Consider the following 19,470-nt stretch of genomic DNA (forward strand, 5'->3'; position numbering starts at 1 on the left):
ACTTCAAACCTCAAAGAACTATAAATCCAAAGTTAATACAAAAAATGAAATAACAAAGACCAGAGTAGAAATAAATGAAATAGACTTAAAAGACAATAGAGAAAAAGAAACCAAGATGGCGGCATAGGTAAACACCTGAAATTGCTGCCTCGCACAACCACTTCAAAAATACAACTGAAGACAGACAGACATCACCCAGAACCACAGGAAGGCTGGCTGGTTGAGTGGAAATTCTACAACTAGAAGGAAAAAGAAAAGCACACTGAGACTCAGGAGGTGCGGAAGTAAAGTGCAGAGGTACGAAGGCACGCGGAAAGGGCTGGCAACAGAGGACACCGGTGTCTTTTTCAATCGGGAGGGAGTCTCAAGCTCCCGACAGCCCTGATTCCAGTTCCGGGCGAGTCTCTGGGGACTCAGACTCATACGGGGAGAAACTGGACTGTCTGGCAGCGGGCGGAACTCCAGGGCAGCTTTCTCTCAGAGGTGCTTGCAGGGATTACCCCGGGACACTGAGACCCGGGGGCCTCTTAGGGCAGGAATGAGGAGCAGCCATAGCTGTTTGCTCCGCCCTGTTGATTCCCTGAGACCCCGCCCCACCCAAGCTGTGCACAGAGGCTTTTGCATATGAATGACCTGGCCCTTTGCAATCTAAAATTACCTAACAAACTGCAGCTGGGTCAGACAGAACCAGAACATCCGAAAGAAGGCTCAAGGCCCCACAGCAGCTTGCATTCTTCACAGCTGGGCCTCGTCTGGCACCTCCAAACCCCAAACAAGGAAGAGGAATCTGCAGATCTCTCCGTAGCTCCTGCTGGGTAGCCTCAGGCAGAGGCTAAATTAGCACCTCCTTAGAGATCCAAGAGCCCATGTACCTAGTGGTCAGAGTGGGACCATCCAGATTACAACTCCTCAGATCCATAAGGGACACACTCAGGGGGCAGACTCAGTGAGCGCCAAAGCCCCACTGAAGCAAGTCTTGCCCCAGAAGGGTGTCTTCAGCACAGAAGTTCTCCCACTGTAGACACAGCTGATTCTCACAGACAATTGGCCGGGAGGTCAATTCCTACCAGTGATACCAACAACAATCAAGGCTTAACTACAACAAGACTGTGCACAAAGCCCACAAAGGGGTGCCCCAAGAGTGTCCACCTCAGGTAATTGGGGAGGCTGAGCCACTGGGCCCTATAGGACACCTAGCACAGAAAGCCACTCTATCAACACAGGGAAGCATAAAAAATGCGGAGACAAAGAAACAAGTCACAAATAACAGAAATGGAGGAAAGCAAACTACTGGATATAGAGTTCAAAACCACGGTTATAAGGTTTTTCAAGAATTTTCTAGAAACCGCTGATAAATTTAGTGAGACCCTCGAGGATATGAAAAAGGACCAACTAGAAACTAAGCATACACTGACTGAAATAAAGAATATACAGAGATCCAACAGCAGACTAGAGGATCCCAAGAATCAAGTCAAAGATTTGAAATATGAAGAAGCAAAAAACACCCAACCAGAAAAGAAAAAAGAAAAAAGAATCCAAAAATATCAAGATAGTGTAAGGAGCCTCTGGGACAACTTCAAGCGTACCAACATCTGAATTATGGGGGTGCCAGAAGAAGAGAGAGCGCAAGATATTGAAAACCTATTTGAAGAAATAATGACAGAAAACTTCCCCTACCTGGTGAAAGAAATAGACTTCCAAGTCCAGGAAGCGCAGAGAACCCCAAACAAAAGGAATCCAAAGAGGACCACACCAAGACACATCATAATTAAAATGCCAAGGGCAAAAGATAAAGAGAGGATCTTAAAAGCAGCAAGAGAAAAAAAGTCAGTTACTTACAAGGGAGTACCCATACAACTGTCAGCTGATTTCTCAACAGAAACTATGCAGGCCAGAAGGGAGTGGCAAGAAATATTCCAAGTGATGAACAGCAAGAACCTACAACCAAGATTACTTTACCCAGCAAAGCTATCATTCAGAATTGAAGGTCAGATAAAGAGCTTCACTGATAAGAAAAAGCTAAAGGAGTTCATCACCACCAAACCAGTATTATATGAAATGCTGAAAGGTATTCTTTAAGAAGAGGAAGAAGAAGAAAAAAGGTAAAGATAAAAATTATGAACAACAATTACATATCTATCAACAAGTGAATCTAAAAATCAAGTGAATGAAAAATCTGATGAACAGAGTAAACTGGTGAATATAATAGAATCAGGGGCATTGAAAGGGAGTGGACTGACAATTCTCGGGGGGAAAGGGGTGTGGGGTTTTGGGGAAAATACTGGACAAAAATTGTACACCTATGGATGAGGACATTGGGGGCAGGTAAGTGCAGAGGGTAGGGTGGGAACTGGGTGGAGGGGAATTATGGGGGGGAAAAAGAGGAACAACTGTAATAATCTGAACAATAAAGATTTATTAAAAAAAAAAGACAATAGAAAAGATCAGTGAAACTAAGAGCTGGCTTTTTGAAAAAAATAAAATTGACAAACCTTTTGTTAGACTTACCATGAACAAAAAAGCAAGAACTCAAACAATAAAATCAGAAATGAAGGAGACATTATAACTGATAGCACAGAAATATAAAGGATCATAGAAGGCTACCATGAATAATTATATGCAACAATTTTAACAACCTAGAGGAAATGAATAAATTCTTAGAAACAACCAACCAACCAAGACTGACTCATGAAAAAAAAAACACAAAACAGAAAATATGAACTGACTGATTACTAAAGAGATTACATCAAAAACCTCCCAACAAATAAGTTCAGGACCAGATGCCTTCACTGGTGAATTCTGCCAACCATTCAAATAAGAATTAATACCAATCCTCGTCAAACTCTTCCAGAAAACAGAAGAGGAAGGAATACTTCCATATTCCTTTTATAAGGCCAGCACTACCCTGATGCCAAAACCATGGAAGCATGCCACAAGAACAGACAATGATAGGCCAATATCCCCAATGAGCACAGACCCAAAAATCTTCAAAATATTAGCAAACCAGATACAATACATTAAAAGGATCATAAACCATCATCAAGTGGGATTTATTCCAGGGGTATAATGGTTCAACATGCACAAATCAATCAATGTAATATACCATTAACAAAAGGAAAGATAACAATCAAATGATCATCTCAATAGATGCAGAGCAAGCATGACAAATTCAATTTTCTTTTACTGTAAAAACGCTGAACAAAGTGGATATAGAGGGAACATACTCTACATGATAAGGCCATATGTGACAAATCACATTAATATCCTATACTCTTGTCACTATTATTCAACATAATATTGGAAATCCTAGCCAGAGCAATTAGACAAGAAAAATCCTATCTAATAAAAGGGTAATATGCAAATTAACCATCACTCCATCACAAAGATGGTGGCGCCCATAGCCACAAGATGGCGGCGCCCAGTCCTTCAGCCCCACCGGAGTCCCCCAGTCCTGGGGTGGGCAGCCGCTGAGAGCAGGCAGCATGAGCAGCCTGGTGGAATGCTTGCTTCATCGCCGTGGCGACGAGGCAAGCGTTCCACCCTGGCTGCGGAGGGCCTCTGGGCAGCAGGCATGGAACGGCGCGGGGCGGGGCGGGGGGGGGGGGGACGGAATGGGAGGGAGGGGGGACACTTGCATCGTCGCCCTGGAGATGAGTCAAGCATTCCGCGCCTGGCCGCGGATGGGCCTCTAGCCAGGATGGGGCACGGAACGCTTGCATTGTAGCCCCAGCGACGAGGCAAGCATTCTGCGCCCAGCTACGGATGGGCCTCTGGGCCATGGAGAGCCTCTGGGCAGCAGGCGCGGAGCAGCCAGACCCTGTAGAGAGCTCCTGGCGCACGGATTCATGCACAGGGCTACTAGTAAATAAATAAAACGCATCAAAATCAGAAGAGAAAAAAGTAAAATTGTCACTGTTTATAGATGACATATTACATACCAAAAAAACCCCTAAAAACTCGACCAAAAAACTGTTAGAATCAAAGTAAAGTTGCACAATACAAAATCAATATGCAAAAAATAGTCATGTTTTTATACATTAATAATGAACTATCAGAAAGAGAAATTAAGAAAACAATCCCATTTACAACTGCATCAAAAAAAATTTTTAAACTTAGGAATAGCCTAGCTGGTTTTGCTCGGTGGATAGAGCGTCAGCCTGCAGACAGCAGGGTCCCAGGTTCAATTCCAGTCCAGGGCACATGCCCAGGTTGCGGGCTCGATTCCCAGTGGGGGGTGAGCAGGAGACAGCCGATCAATGATTCTCTCTCATCATTGATGTTTCTATCTCTCTCTCTCTTCCTTCCTCTCTGAAATCAATAAAAGTGTATTTAAAAAAAAAACAAAAAAAAAACCTAGCAATAAATTTAAGCAAGAAAGTGAGAGATCAGCACATAAAATTATAAAACACTAATAAAAAATTGAAGACACAAATGGAAAGATATGCCATGTTCATGCATTAAAATTAATATTTTTAAATGTCCATACTAGCCAAAGCAATCTAAAGATTCAATACACTCCCTATCAAAACTCCAAAGGCATTTTTCACAAATAGAAAAAACAATGCTAAAATAGAAAATAAAACAAAAAGACCAAACTCACAGATACAGATAAAGATTGGTGGGTTGGCAAAATGAGTGAAGGATGTTAAAAGGTATAAACTTCCAGTTATAAAATAAGTCATAAGGATGTAATGTACAGCATGGTAACTATAATCAATGATACTATATTGCACATCTGGAAGTTGTTAAGAAAATAAATTTTAAGTTTTTCATTATAAGAAAAAATGTATAACTATATATGGTGATGGATATTAAGTAGACATATTGTGGTGATCATCTGGCAATATACACAAACACGAATCCGGTGCATGGATTCATGGCAATATGCACAAATCCATGCCCCGGGCCTCTAGTATCTCAATAAAAAAGAAAATGAAACATAAGCCACAGGCTGGGAGAAAAGGTACGCAAAATATATAAAAAACTCTCAAAGCTCAATAATAAGAAAACACACAACCAAACTAACAAATGGCCAAAAGACAAGAGTTCAGATAAACTGATGGAAAATTAAGCACATAAAAGATGCCCAATATCATTAGTCATTAGGGAAATGCATATTAAAACCTCAACAAAATACCACTATACAGTTGTTAGAAAGGTTCAAAAAAACTAACAGTATCAAATGCTGATGAGGACATGAACAGCTGAAACTCTCCTTTGCTGCAGGTAGAAATTTAAATTATAACCACCTAGGTAGTTTCTATTACAGTTAAACATACACTTTCCATGTGACCCAGCAATCCCATTTGTGTATTTATACATGAAAAATAACATATACTTACACAAAAACCTAAACACAAATCTTTAGAGCACCTTTACTCATAACTGCCAAAAAGTGGAAACAATCCAAATGTCCATCAACTAACTAGTGACTAGAAAATCAAAATGTAGTGTATTCACACAATGGTATACTATTATTCAGCAATAAAATGGAACAAATTACCGATGCATAGACAACAATAGATGAGTCTCAAAATCATTATACTAAGTGAAAGAAAACAGACTCATTAGGCTACATGTTGTATTATTCAACTTATCTGACTTTGTAAAAGGCAAAAATATAGGAATATACATCAGATCATTGGTTGTCAGAGGCTCAGAATGGTCTACAAGCCATCAGAGACTTTTGACAAGCCCTGGCCAGGTAGCTCAGTTGGAGGGTCATTCTTTATATCTAAAGGTTGCAGGTTCAATCCCAGTCTGGGTGCATATAGGAGGCAACCAATTGATGTTTCTTTCTCACAATGATGTTTCTCTCTCAATCTTCCTCTCCCTTCCTCTTTCCCTAAAATCAATTTTAAAAAAACATATCCTCAGTTGAAGATTTTTTTAAAAACTTTTTTTCCAAAATTCAAAGAACTGTATCTTTTTTAGGGTGAATTTTACTCTATGTGATACCTCAACAAACGTAACCCCTCAAAATGCAATATGTCCATCCTTTTCCAGTATGCCACATATCAGTAATGACATTGTCATCCACCTCACTCAAGCTAGAAATTTAATTTTATAATTATTCTGGATTTCCCACTCTTCTCTAGAAATTAATCCAATCAATCAATTTCTGCCAACTCTATGTTCAAACCATTTCTTCTTTTTTTAACCTCACCTAAGGATATGTTTATTGATTTTTAGAGAGAGGAAAGGAGAGAGACATATTGACGTGAGAAACATTAATTGGTTGGCTCTCATAGGCACCCCAAACAGGTACCAAATTCACAACCTAGGTATATGCCCTGACTGGGAATCCAACCTATAACCTTTCAGTGTATGGGACAACGCTCCAACCAACCAAACTACACGGGCCAGGGCCTAACCATTTCTTGAACACATCCATTTCTTCCCATTCCCACTGACATCACCCTAATCCCACTGGGAGTGCGGGAAACGAGTTAAGTCGGCTCGCGTGAATTGCGCGTACTCCGCGGGAGCCATCTTTAACTCGGTTCATATAGATTTGCGGTGGAGTGCGGGAAACGTGTAAACTCGGGCCGATTGTAACTGCGTATTACCAAATATTTGTTTGTAATCCACCCTTTTGGTGGATGGAACAAAACCAAAAGACAGAGCCATCTTATATTTTGGCGGGAAATTCACCCGCACTCCAAGTGATGCAAACCACCACCTCTGACCCAACTACCACCCAATAAACTCCTAAATGATCTGCCTGTATCCTTTTTTGCCCCCTTGGTACATTCCATATCCCATGGCCAATGTAAGCTTTCCAAATACAAATCTAATTATATCATGACCTTAAAATTCTTCAAACACTTTAACTTACAATCTAGTATGTATTGAATATTTTGTTTAATAAAAAAATAAAACTTGCCCAGCCAGTGTGGCTGTGTGGTTGAACATCGAATCATGAACCACGAGGTCAAGGTTCAATTCCTTGTCAGGGCGCATGCCAAGTCTGCGAGCTCGATCACCAGTCAGTGGCATGTAGAAAGCAGCCAATTGATGATTCTCTCTCATCACTGATGTTTCTACCTATCTCTCCCTCTCCCTTACTCTCTGAAATCAATAAAAACATATTTTAAAATAAAAATAAAACTTGTCCTGGCTAGCATGACTCAGTGGTTAGAGCGTCAGCCTGCACACCGAAGGGTCTCGGGTTCGATTCCCAGCCAAGGGTACATACTTGGGCTGCAGATTCGATCCCCAGTCCCACTCGACGTGCATGTGGAGGCAACTAAATTGATGTGTTCCTCTCATATTAATGTTCCTCTCTCTCCCTCTCTCTCTCTCTCTCTCTCTCTCTCTCCCCCTCCCTCCCTCCCCCCCTCTCTCTCTCTCTCTCTCTAAAAATCAATGGAAAAAATATCCTTGGGTAAGGATTAACAAAATAATCCTATCTAACAAAGAGAAATATGCTAATTGACCCTCACCCCATTGCAAAGATGGTAGCGCCCACAGACAATAAGGAGGGAATATGCTAATTGCTGCCCCGCCCTCAAAGATGGCAACACTCACTGCCAATAAGGAGAGAATATGCTAATTGACTGCCCTGCCCTCAAAGATGGCAGCGCCCAGTCCCCTCAGCCCCCCCGGGGCGGCAGACACACGGCTGCCTCCGGAGTCCCCAGTCCCCTCAGCCCCCCAGCTGCCCAAGGCCGGCCCAAGACGCAGGCAAGCCTCAGATGGTGGCTGCCCAGCCACCCAGGGCTGCCTGAGGCTCAGGTAACCAGGGCTGGCCAAGGCTTGAGCTACCAGCAGTGGCAGCAGCAGAGGTGTGATCGGGCATCCCCTTCCCCTGATTGCCGGGTTGCCTCCCGTCCCTGAGGGCTCCCAGACTGTGAGAGGGGGCAGGCCAGGCTGAGGGACGCCCCCCTCCAGTGCATGAATTTTCATGCACCGGGCCTCTAATCTCTATAATAAAGAGTCAGGGTGTAACAACTGTTACGACCAAAGCTCAACCAGACTGGAAGTCAGTGCTGGGTTGCCGTGGCTGCAGGTCAGCCGAGCCAGGCGGGAGGGAGTCAGTCCGAGTCCGGGCAGGAGCCAGTCCAAGGCGGGAGCCAGTCCCAGGCGGGAGTCAGTCCACCAGTCCCGGGCGGGAGCCCGTCTCAGTCCTGGGCAGGAGTCAGTCCCCGGGCAGGAGTCAGTCCCGGGCGGGAATCAGTCCTGGTCCCGGCTGCGCCGGGTGGGAGTCAATCCCGGGCGGGAGCCAGTCCCGGGCAGGAGTCAGTCCAGGCAGCAGTCCGGGGGGAGTGTGTCCCGGTGTCAGCCGCGCCAGGCGAGAGTCAGTCCCAGGTGGGAGCCAGTCCCAGGCGGGAGTCAGTCCCGGATCATGTAAGTGGAAACTGTAAGAAATAGAAACAACGCAGACTTATCCCTCCACATGGGGAGATATTGCCAGAAGAATAGCAGGGAGCCAGAATTCCCACCATCTCATAACAATAATGAATACCCATCCCCTCCCCTGACACACACACCTACAAACCTTGGGCCAACTGGGGAACCTGGATTTCTACTCTCTTCTTGAAATAATGAGGTGGCATCTCACCCTTCCCTTACCAGAACAGTATCAAAGCAAACCCAGATGAAACAGGTTTGAAAAAGATCCAGAGTTTCATAATGCTCAAAATTTCTAGGTTTCAATTATCAAATTATTCATACAAAGAAGCAGAAAGATCTAAAACTGAGTAAAAAAGATAACAGATACTAACACTGAGATAGTAGAGATAACAGATTTATTTGATAATAAGTTTAAAGCAGCCATCAAAACAATCTTTACATGAGTGATTTTGAACATCCTTAAATGGAAAAAAAAGAAAGTTATGGCAAGTAAACAGAAAGTCTCAGCAAAGAAAATAAAGCTATAAAGAAGCAAATGAAAATTATAGTACAGAAGAATATAATAACTGAAATAAATAACTCAGTGAATAGGCTCAAAGCAGAATGGATGGAACAGAGGAAACACTCAGGGAACTAGAAAATATAACAATAAAAATATCCAATGAGAATAGGGAGAACATGGGCTTGAAAACAACAACAGAAAAAGATCAGAACCACAGGAACCAGTGGAGTCATAACAACAACAAAAATAAATAAATAAAACTGTAACATTTGGAGTCCAGGAAGAAATTAAAGGAGACGGAGCTGAAAGAGTACTTGAAGAAATAATGGCTGAAAATTCTTCCAATTGGTCAAAAGACAGAAATCCTCAATTTTAAGGTGACCAAAAGAAAATGAGAGAAACCCAAAGATATCAACACCCACATCATAGTCAAACTTCTGAAAAATAAAAACAAAGAAAAAAATCTTGAAAGTTCTGAATGACAAATAACACTTTATCTATAAGGAAAAAGTAATTCTCATGACAATAGGTTTTCCATTAGAAACCATAAAATCTAAAAATAAAAGAACTGTCAACGGAGTCCTATTTCCAATGAAAATATCCTTCATCAATATAGGGAAAATCAAGGCACCTCAGGAAAGAGAAAACACAAATGTAAACAGGAATTGATAAAGAATAATATCCAAATCTCAAAAAATAGATGAAATATATTCAATATCATCTATCCAGGTAAACTCAAATTTATTCCTCCGTTACTTACTTACTACGATAGCTAAAATTAAATAGGTTTATAATATTAATTATTGGCAAGTATCTGCAGGATCTGGAACTCTCATTCACTGCAGGTGGTTGTATAACTTAGAAAAAAGGATGCTAAACTGTATCTACTAAAACTAAACATATGCCTACAGCGTGACTCATTAAATTTACTGCTTTTATATATCCAAAAGACATGAGCATGTAGGTCCTCAAAATCATATGTGAAAGGATGTTTAGCGTACCTTTATTCATATTTTTAAATTAGTAACAACTTACAAATCTGCCTACAGGAAAATGGAAGACTGGTAGTACATTCAAATAATAGAATACTACACACCTACAAAAAAGGAATAAAATCCTGGTATGAAGAATAATATGGGTTAATTTCATAGATTTTATGTTGAGCAAAAGAAGTGAGACACAAATGAGAATACATCATATAAATCCACTGATATGAATTTCATGAACTGATGGTACTATCAATGATTATAAAGATCAGAAAATTAAGAAATTCTGAGGGTAGTAGTCAGAAAGGGGGATGAAAGAAACTTCTAAAATCTTGAAAAAGATTCTACATTTTATATTGGGTGTTACATATGTAAACAAGTTTGATCTCTACATTTACGTTTCATGCACAGGTAGAGTTAAATATAAGTGTTTTCTAGCACTGAACGTTGCTTATTATTTGAGCTTGTGTTCCTCAACTTTCAGAGTCCATGCTAATCTCCATTATGTCATATTACCATCTGAAGATAAATAGTGCCATCAAGATCTAATTCTACAGCTCAGTAACCCTGAAAAATGAAAGAGAATTTATCCTGATTAAGAACTCTGAAGAAATCATACAAACAATCCAATATAATTCACCAAATATTCTGCAAAATTATCATCTCAAATGGAGTACCATTTATGATTCAATAATTGGAATTTAAGAGGAAGTAAAAGAGTAGGTCTTTGTTATTCTCATAGTTTGTGGACTCAGTAGTAATACTGATAAACTATTGAAAAAGTAGGTGTTTACTTCTTCTACGAATATTTAAATTGGGTAATATCAAAAGACTGTAAATTTTTAGCCTAAACATACTTTAATATATTTTTATTGTTAATTTTAGAGAGGAAGGGAGAGGGAGAGAAAGATAGAAACATTGAGGAGAAACCAAAATGGCGGCATAGGTTAACGCTGGAGTTTGCTGCCTCGAACAACCACTTCAAAAATACAACTAAAAGACGGAACGGACATCATCCAGAACCACAGGAAGGCTGGCTGAGTGGAAGTTCTACAACTAGGAGGAAAGAGGAAAGCATACTGTGACTCAGAGGAGGTGTAGTGCTGAAGTAAAATACTGAGGTGCGGAGTGTATGCGGAGAGGGCTGGCGGCTGAGGGCGCGGTTGTCTGTTTCAATCGGGAGGGATCCTCAGACTCTGAGCTCCAGAACTGGGTGAGTCTCTAGGGACCCAGACTCAAACGGGAGAAGCGGGACTGTCTGGCTTCGGTCGGAACTCGAAGGCAGCTTTCTCTCCGAGGTTTGCAGCGGTTGCTGGGACTCGGAGAGGCAGAGCCCCTGGGGACGGACCGAGAGCAGCCATAACTGCTCGCTCCGCCCGCCCTGTAGATCCCCTGGGACCCGCCCCACCCAAGCCCTGCACAGAGGCATTTGCCAGATAGCCTCAGGCAAAGGCTAGATTAGCACCTCTCTAGAGGACAGTAGTTCTCCCACTGCAGACACAGCTGATTCGCACAGCCAGTTGGCCTGGAGGTCAAGTAGTAATTACCTACAACAATCAAGGCTTAACTACAACAAGACTGCGCACAAAGACCACTAGGGGGTGCACCAAGAAAGCATAAAAAATGCGGAGACAAAGAAACAGGACACAGATGTCAGAATTGGAGGATATGGAGCTCAAAACCGCACTTTTAAGGTCCTTCAATAATTTTCTAGAAACTGCCGATAAACTTAATGAGATCTACAAGAAATCTAATGAGACCCTCGATGTTGTGATAAAGAACCAACTAGAAATTAAGCATACACTGACTGAAATAAAGAATATTATACAGACACCCAACAGCAGACCAGAGGTTCGCAAGAATCAAGTCAAAGATTTGAAATGCAAAGAAGCAAAAAACACCCAACCGGAAAAGCAAAAGGAAAAAAGAATCCGAAAATACGAAGATAGTGTAAGGAGCCTCTGGGACAGCTTCAAGCGTACCAACATCCGAATTATAGGGGTGCCAGAAGAAGAGAGATAGCAAGATATTGAAAACCTATTTGAAGAAATAATGACAGAAAACTTCCCCTACCTGGTGAAAGAAATAGACTTACAAGTCCAGGAAGCACATAGAATCCCAAACAAAAGGAATCCAAAGAGGACCACACCAAGACACATCATAATTAAAATGCCAAGAGCAAAAGACAAAGAGAGTATCCTAAAAGCAGCAAGAGAAAGAAAGTCAGTTACCTACAAGGGAATACCCATACGACTGTCAGCTGATTTCACAAACAGAAACTTTGCAGGCCAGAAGGGAGTGGCAAGAAATATTCAAAGTGATGAATACCAAGAACCTACAACCAAGATTACTTTATCCAGCAAAGCTATCATTCAGAATTGAAGGTCAGATAAAGAGCTTCACAGATAAGGAAAAGCTAAAGGAGTTCATCACCACCAAACCAGTATTATATGAAATGCTGAAAGGTATCCTTTAAGAAGAGGAAGAAGAAGAAGAAGGTAAAGATACAAATTATGAACAACAAATACACATCTATCAACAAGTGAATCTAAAAATCAAGTGAATAAATAATCTGATGAACAGTATGAACTGGTGATTGTAATAGAATCAGGGACATAGAAAGGGAATGGACTGACAATTCTTGGCAGGGGGGAAGGGGTGTGGGGGGTGCGGGAAGAGATTGGACAATAATCGTGCACCTATGGATGAGGTCAGTGGGTGGGGAGTGAGGGAGGAGGGTGGGGTGGGAACTGGGTGGAGGGGAGTTATGGTGGGAAAAAAGAGGAACCAATGTAATAATCTGAACAATAAAGATTTAATTAAAAAAAAAAAAAGAAAGATAGAAACATCAATGATGAGAGAGAATCACTGATCGACTTTCTCCTGTATACCCCACACTGGGGATCTAGTCTGCAACTTGGGCATGTGCCCTGACAGGGAATCGAACTGTGACTTCCTGGTTCATAGGTTGATGCTCAATCACTGAGAAACACCAGCCAGGTAGCCTAAACATACTTTAAAAAGTGACTGTCATATATTGGGAAATGAGACATTAAAGTAGTATGTAATCCTATATAATAAAAGGCTAATATGCAAATCGACCAATCAGGCAGCAGAACGATTGGTCGCTATGACACACAGTGACCACCAGGGGGTAGACACTCAACACAGGAGCTGCCCCTGGTGGTCAGTGCGCTCCCACAGGGGGAACGTCGCTCAGCCAGAAGCCCTGAGCCAGCAAGTGCAGCAGTGGTGGCAGGAGCCTCTCCCGCGGGGAGCGGGCCTAAGCCATCAGCTGGACATCCACCAAGGGCTCCTGGACTGCGAGAGGGCACAGACTGGGTTGAGGACCCCCGCCCCGAGTGCACGAATTTCGTGCACCGGGCCTCTAGTAATAATAATAGCTCAGCCGGCATGGCTCAATGGTTGAGTGTCGACCTATGAACCAGGAGCCACGGTTCGATTTCCCAGTCTGGGCACATGCTCAGGTTTCAGGCTTGATCCCCAATAGGGGGTGTGCAAGAGGCAGCCAATCAATGATTCTCTCTCATCATTGATGTTTCTATCTCTCTCTTCCTCTCTGAAATCAATAAAAATATAAAAATAATAATAAAACTGTGCTTTCCTTACCATGCCCATAAAAGGCAATAAATACTAATAATTTGACATCAACAGTTTTAAAATCAGTTACCAGTTCTAAGAGAACAGCTAGGTAACCTAATGTAAAGATGAGAATAAAGAAGCAATTAAGAAAATCAAGGCAGCCGATTGATGATTCTCTCTCATCACTGATGTTTCTATCTCTCTCTCCTCTCCCTTCCTCTCTGAAATCAATAAAAATATATTTAAATATATATGTGGCCATTCAAAAAATTACCAATAAAATATAATACCGGAGCCTAAATTTCAGGTAAGATAATATACTATAATTAGTTTTTTAATGAACAGGTTTAGAACAAGTTATATTCTAAGTACAGAAAATAAGGAAAATACTTAAGACCCTTGGAGGAATGATTGATTCCAGGGTTGCAGCGGAGAAAATGCAAAAGTTTTGAGAACAAGATATCTGCAGTTTCAAAGAATCTCCCCAAGATAGTATTTATAAAGAGAAAGATAGTAACTTTACAAGTAGGGAAATTTAACAGACACAACCTTAACCAAATGAGAGCTAACATCATCTCTAAACTGGTTTACTGACATCTTGTATCCTGTGATAATGATGCACTGATTAGGACACAACATCACTTGTGTAGTATTTTCCCAAAAATGTATACCCTCAACCTAATAATGAGAAAATATCAGACAAACTCAAATTGAGAGATATTCTGAAAAATAACCAATTACACTCATTACAAGTGTGAAGGTCATGAATGGTAAGAAAAGAGTGTCACAATCAGAAGAGACTAGGGAGACACAACTAAATGCCATGTCTGACCTCGGATCGAATCCTGAAACAGAAAAAGGACATTAGTGGAAAAACTGGTGAGATTCAAATAAGGTCTGTAATTTAGTTAATAGTATTGTACCAATGTTAATTTCCTGGTTTTGATCATTGTGTTCTGGTTATATAAGTTAACATTAGGGAAAGCTGGGTGAAGGGTATACCTGAGCTCTCTATACCATTTTTAGCAACTTCTCTGTAAGTCCAAAATTATTTCCAAAAAAAAGTATTAATGTTTTTAAGTATCCAGTACTTTTTCTCCTTCAACTGAATTAAAACAAAGTTGAGAAATCCAAGAATTATTTATACAGAGTAAACCCAACATTTCATTATTTGAAAAGCAACCTACATTAAAACAAGATTTAAGTCACTGAGTTAATAGATACTTATTTCCTATATTCCAGACCTCTAAAATGATAAACTGTCAACTTGATTGATAAAAAATTCTGAGACACACAGAGACTATAATCTAATGATTAAATAGCAACAGTAACATCATTTATAATGTTCAAGTATATAAATGAAAATCCTTTGGATAACTAAATCTTCAAATAGGACATTAACCCTATACATTTACAGAGTTTAAATAAGCTTAACAAACTCCTCACATATTTCACACAGTGGTCTTATATGTAATAATTAATGTCTAATGCTTCAGAAAGTACTATTAAATCTTTCCTATCAAAGATTATATTTCTCCAACGTAGAAACCTGCTGCTTACTTTAATCTCAGGCAAAAAAGAATTAAAGAGAGGTAACAATAAAATTAACCACAAAAATCAAACTAAACAGTTCTTAAACCAAGAACAATCTCAGAAAATAAATAGGTATGTCAATTTATATAGAAAGCATCTGGCTAAATACAGCTAACTGAAAATCAAAATGTCATCCAATACAGAAAGCATTATAAATTCAATAGAAAACCCAATATGAGTCCAGATTTTTAATTCTTCGAAGTAATAATGCTTAAAGCAACTTACAGAAAATATTCCATCTCCCCTCCTCCAGATGACTCAATTAACAGGGTTCAACTGCACCCCAAATATTGTTGCAGATGCTAACATCATGCTCTTAACACTACACATTTCAAAACTTTTAAGAATAAAAAAAAAAATTTTGTTGAGTATGTAGGCTTCTCATTTTGCTGTTACCCAGATTGGTATTAAGAATATGAATTAAAAACTTAGTCTGTACTTCAAAAAAAAAACTTTTAAGAATCAAAAGAACTGCATGGGTCCAGTATCTCCAATAGGCCTTTACAATTCAAAGTAGTAACATAGGATGAATCTATATATTGAAGATAGTAACACAAAGATTATGCTAACATCTGCAATGTAATAAAACCATGACTGTTACGATTCAAACCCAGGCAAGGAGCCAGATCACTATGAACAGATACTGTGATTAACTTATTACTGAGAGAGAATTTAGTCATATATCTCAAAGATCAATAACCTATTATAAATCTCATGGTAACATTCCAAATTTTTGCTTGTTTTTCCAAGATTTAACATTAGCCAGTAAAAAGTCTTCAACATATTAAGATTCAAGACCTGATCCTGTCATCAATTTACTTTGATAATACATACATGAAAAGTGCTTTTAATAATACTGAAATACTTTTCCAGCATATAAAGAGGACAGGCAGCTCTGTGGTATGGCTCAGTGGCTGAGCGTCAACCCATAAACCAGGAGGTCATGGTTTGATTTCCCACCAGGACAGGACTGGGTTGTGGGCTCCATCCCCAGTAGGGGGTGTGCTGGAGACACCAGATCAATGATTCCTTCTCATCATTGATGTTTCTATTTTTCTCTCCCTCCCCCTTCCTCTCTCTGAAATCAATTTTTAAAAAAAAAAATTTTTTTTAAGAAAACAGGCAGATAAGAAAGGGGCACAAAAGAAACAATGCAAACTTTTATAAAACATGTCACAAAAAGCTCTTTAAACAACTCCACATCTGTAGGTCCAAAACTCAGAGGGCAAGGACCAACTTAGAAAATGTTGCCATGCCCCATGACTTTCTCCTCTGCTTTCTACATGTTTCCTTAGGTGGTCCCATCCTGTTTCATAACTTTTAAATACTATTTAATACTCTAAAAAAATGCAAGGTGTCAAAGCAGGTGAAGTATGCTACCAATTTTGCAAAGTAGGGAGAATATGTACATATTTGCTTATATGTGCATAAAATACATCTTTGGAAGCACATGTAAGAAAACATTTATATTGTTTGGCTCCAAGCAAAACTGGTAATGGAAGACAAAAAAATAGAGATTTTCATTCTATACTCCCTTAAACATTTTTTTCCATTAAACATTTTAAATTTTGACTCATGTAGTTTTTATTCAAAACATAAATAACCCAACAGATAAATGCTGATGACTCCCCATCTCTTTCTCTCCTCATCAAAATTTAAGTCCCATGAAGGCAGAGATTTTTATCTACTTTCTCACAACTATATCCCCACTGCCTGGTCCATAGCTGGTGCTTGGAAAATATTTGTTGAATAAACAACTCCTTAACCTCTCCACTAAATTCCAGATTTGTATATCTAAACGCCTGCTTCTAACCTCTACTTGAACATCTAATAGTTTCTATTTAGCATGTCCAATCCTACCTTATCCCCATATAACCTGCTTCCCTCACCTCTTCCCTATCTCTATACATGGCATTGCCACCCTCCAGTTAAAGCCCAAAACCCAGAAAGCACCACTCCCAACCAAATGCACTTCCATCCAAACCACAAATTCAATACCTTTAACTCCAAAATGTACCTCAAAACCTTTTTTACTTGTCTCTAACACTACTCTACTCAGCCTGCCACAGTCTTTTCACTGTTTTCCTGCTTCCTTTTTCCTCTCATCCCATCTCCTCCAGTCAGATTGTAAATCAAGCCCTATCACTCCCAGCTTTGAAAAATTCCAATAGTTTTTCAATGTACTTTAAAAATAAAAGCCAAAGGCCTTTGGGCAATAAGACCCCACACGATCTGACCCTAGGCTTTCACCTTACTTCTTACCTTTCACACAAGCCTTACCTGAGCTTCTTTCAGTTTGCTTAACGCAAGCTTGATACTACATCTGGGCATTTCCATTTGTTGTTCCCTCAGACAGGAACACTTCAGTCATATTTCCAAAGGCTAAATCCCTCTCAATTTTCTGATATCGGGCCAAATGTCATCTCAGATAGGGCTTTCCTGACCACAGCATCAGAAGTAGTCTCCCAGTCACTACCACAACTCCCTATTTTATTTCCTTTATAACACATGATTTTCTGAAATTATTCCTGTCTCATTCATTGGCTACCTCTCCCATCCCACCACCAAAACTGAAACTCCAGGAGAGCAGAAATTTCAGAGTCTTATGCTTGGCAAAAGAACCAGGAGCTTAATAAATATTTAACTGATAGATAAGGCAAAATTGATTTTAGAGAAGATCCACAACATTTAATTTAGTGATAGGCTGGTGAGCATAAAAGACATGGGTAAACTAACTTCACACTTATAAAACGGAAAATCACAGGGTAGAGAGGATAAAGATTCTACAGCTAAGGTTAACAGTTTATATCTTATTATTTTCAAATTTTAAACTTCCAAAGTATACGGTCCTTCAATGGTAATAGTAATCCGTGGGGGAAAGGAGAAGATTTAACAATAATCAGTGTGCAATTCACAGATGTTTTGTTTACATGCACGTACAGTATTTGTGGGGTGTAGGGAATGGCCCAGACCTCCTAGTGTAAGTGCTCTGCAGAGAGCCTGAGCAGCTTATTTCACCAGACCCTAATTGTTAAGACAGGCTAGCATGTACGTAGGCTACTCCTCCCCATAGCTATCAATCCTCGTTGTCTGCGGAAACAAAAGTGAAAATACTCGTGGTAAGGATGCCAGAGACTGACGCCGTCCCCCACCCCCAAACACAGAGTTGTGTATCCCTGTGAGCATGCAAATAAGCACATGAGTACACGCACTCTCACCTTCCTTCCTTCGGAGGAAAATGGGGCCAAGGGAGGGGCGGCCAAGGCCAGGTTGTGGAGGCCAGGGACCCAGACCAGGGGGTGGCCGGAATAGGGGACAGCGCTCTGGGAAGCCGGAAACACTTACAAGACACCATCTTCCCAGGCCACCCGCTTCCCGCCCCCTCCTCTCCCCTCCCCCCTCCTTGCCCCCAACTCCTTTCCTCCGCCCCATCCCCGCCACCCATCAGCCGGGAAGGGAACTTTCCCGGCGTCTGCAGCCGGCTTCCGGACCCTCAGCGGGGTTACCTTCTGCAGAAGCGGGACAAGAGGCAGGGGCAAGGGGAGGGGAGGCAGCCCGAAGGAATGAAGGACGAAGCCCCGGCGAGGAGAGTGGGCGGCGGCGGCGGCGGCGGCTGTCACTCGCGTTCCCCAGCTCACAGAGCTGCCATTACTGTGCCGAGGCCGCCTCCCCGGCCGGCCGCCGCCACCCGCCCCGGAGACATAGGGGGTGCGCTGCGAAACCTGGGAACCCGCGCGCCCCACGCTCACCTGTCACCGCGCGGAAACACAGAGAAGCCCGGGCCGGACAGGGGCGGAGGGGAGGCGTGAAGGGGAGAAGGAAGGGCTGGTTAGGGATCCGTGAAACGACTGTCCTCCCGAGGGCCCGGCTTTTCCCACACACACCCTCTGCTCGCCCTCTTCCGCTGCCGCCAAATCCCCCCTCGGAGCGCAATGGTAGAGTCCGCGTTACGGCAAGCGCAGAGAGCCCGCTTTAGTGCAATCGCGAAAGGCCTGGCAGTCCCAGTCTGAAGGGACTCTGAGACATTCCGTTCACTGAGGTCAAGAGACTCAGAACCCACCGAGTTTGGGTCTGACATATTAATAATATGTTGGAAAGGTGTTTTCAACACAAGTGTTTTCTTTTGAGTTGTTTCAGACCTGTGTAAATATTCTCGGACACCCCCATTTTCTTGCCACACGCTTCCACGGGCTTTTCACTTGATTTCAGCCAAAAGGCTGGAGAAGTGCTCCCCTGGGCTCTTCAAATAATCAGGAATACATCAGCAAAACTACTTTTCTCTCTGACATACTCCTTTTCTAGTGGATTTTCATCTACAGACAAATTCTGAGTCTTGACCTCTCCATCATTACCATCCTATCAGTGTAAAGGACTTTCCTCCCTCACAATTTTTTTTAATTCATTGATTTTAGAGGCAGAAGAAAGGAGGGA

At 41.4% G+C, this 19,470-nt stretch overlaps 1 protein-coding gene across 3 annotated transcripts in view; it reads right to left on the reverse strand.

Moving 5' to 3' along the window:
* The window catches only part of CUL2 (cullin 2), a 174,496-nt gene extending 155,561 nt beyond the window's left edge, over positions 1-18,935 (reverse strand). For 2 of the 3 annotated variants that reach the window (XM_023752246.1, XM_006086688.3), the window contains exon 1: positions 18,789-18,935. The gene's annotated coding sequence lies outside the window, so the exon portion shown is untranslated. Of the gene's footprint in view, positions 1-18,545; positions 18,726-18,788 lie in introns of those variants that run through there. The other variant, XM_006086685.3, reaches the window with a different exon arrangement.
* Between the last annotated feature and the right edge of the window lie 535 nt (positions 18,936-19,470).

The sequence above is a fragment of the Myotis lucifugus genome, unplaced genomic scaffold (genome assembly GCF_000147115.1).
Source record: "Myotis lucifugus unplaced genomic scaffold, Myoluc2.0 scaffold_29, whole genome shotgun sequence".
In the NCBI taxonomy this organism is placed as follows: domain Eukaryota; kingdom Metazoa; phylum Chordata; class Mammalia; order Chiroptera; family Vespertilionidae; genus Myotis; species Myotis lucifugus.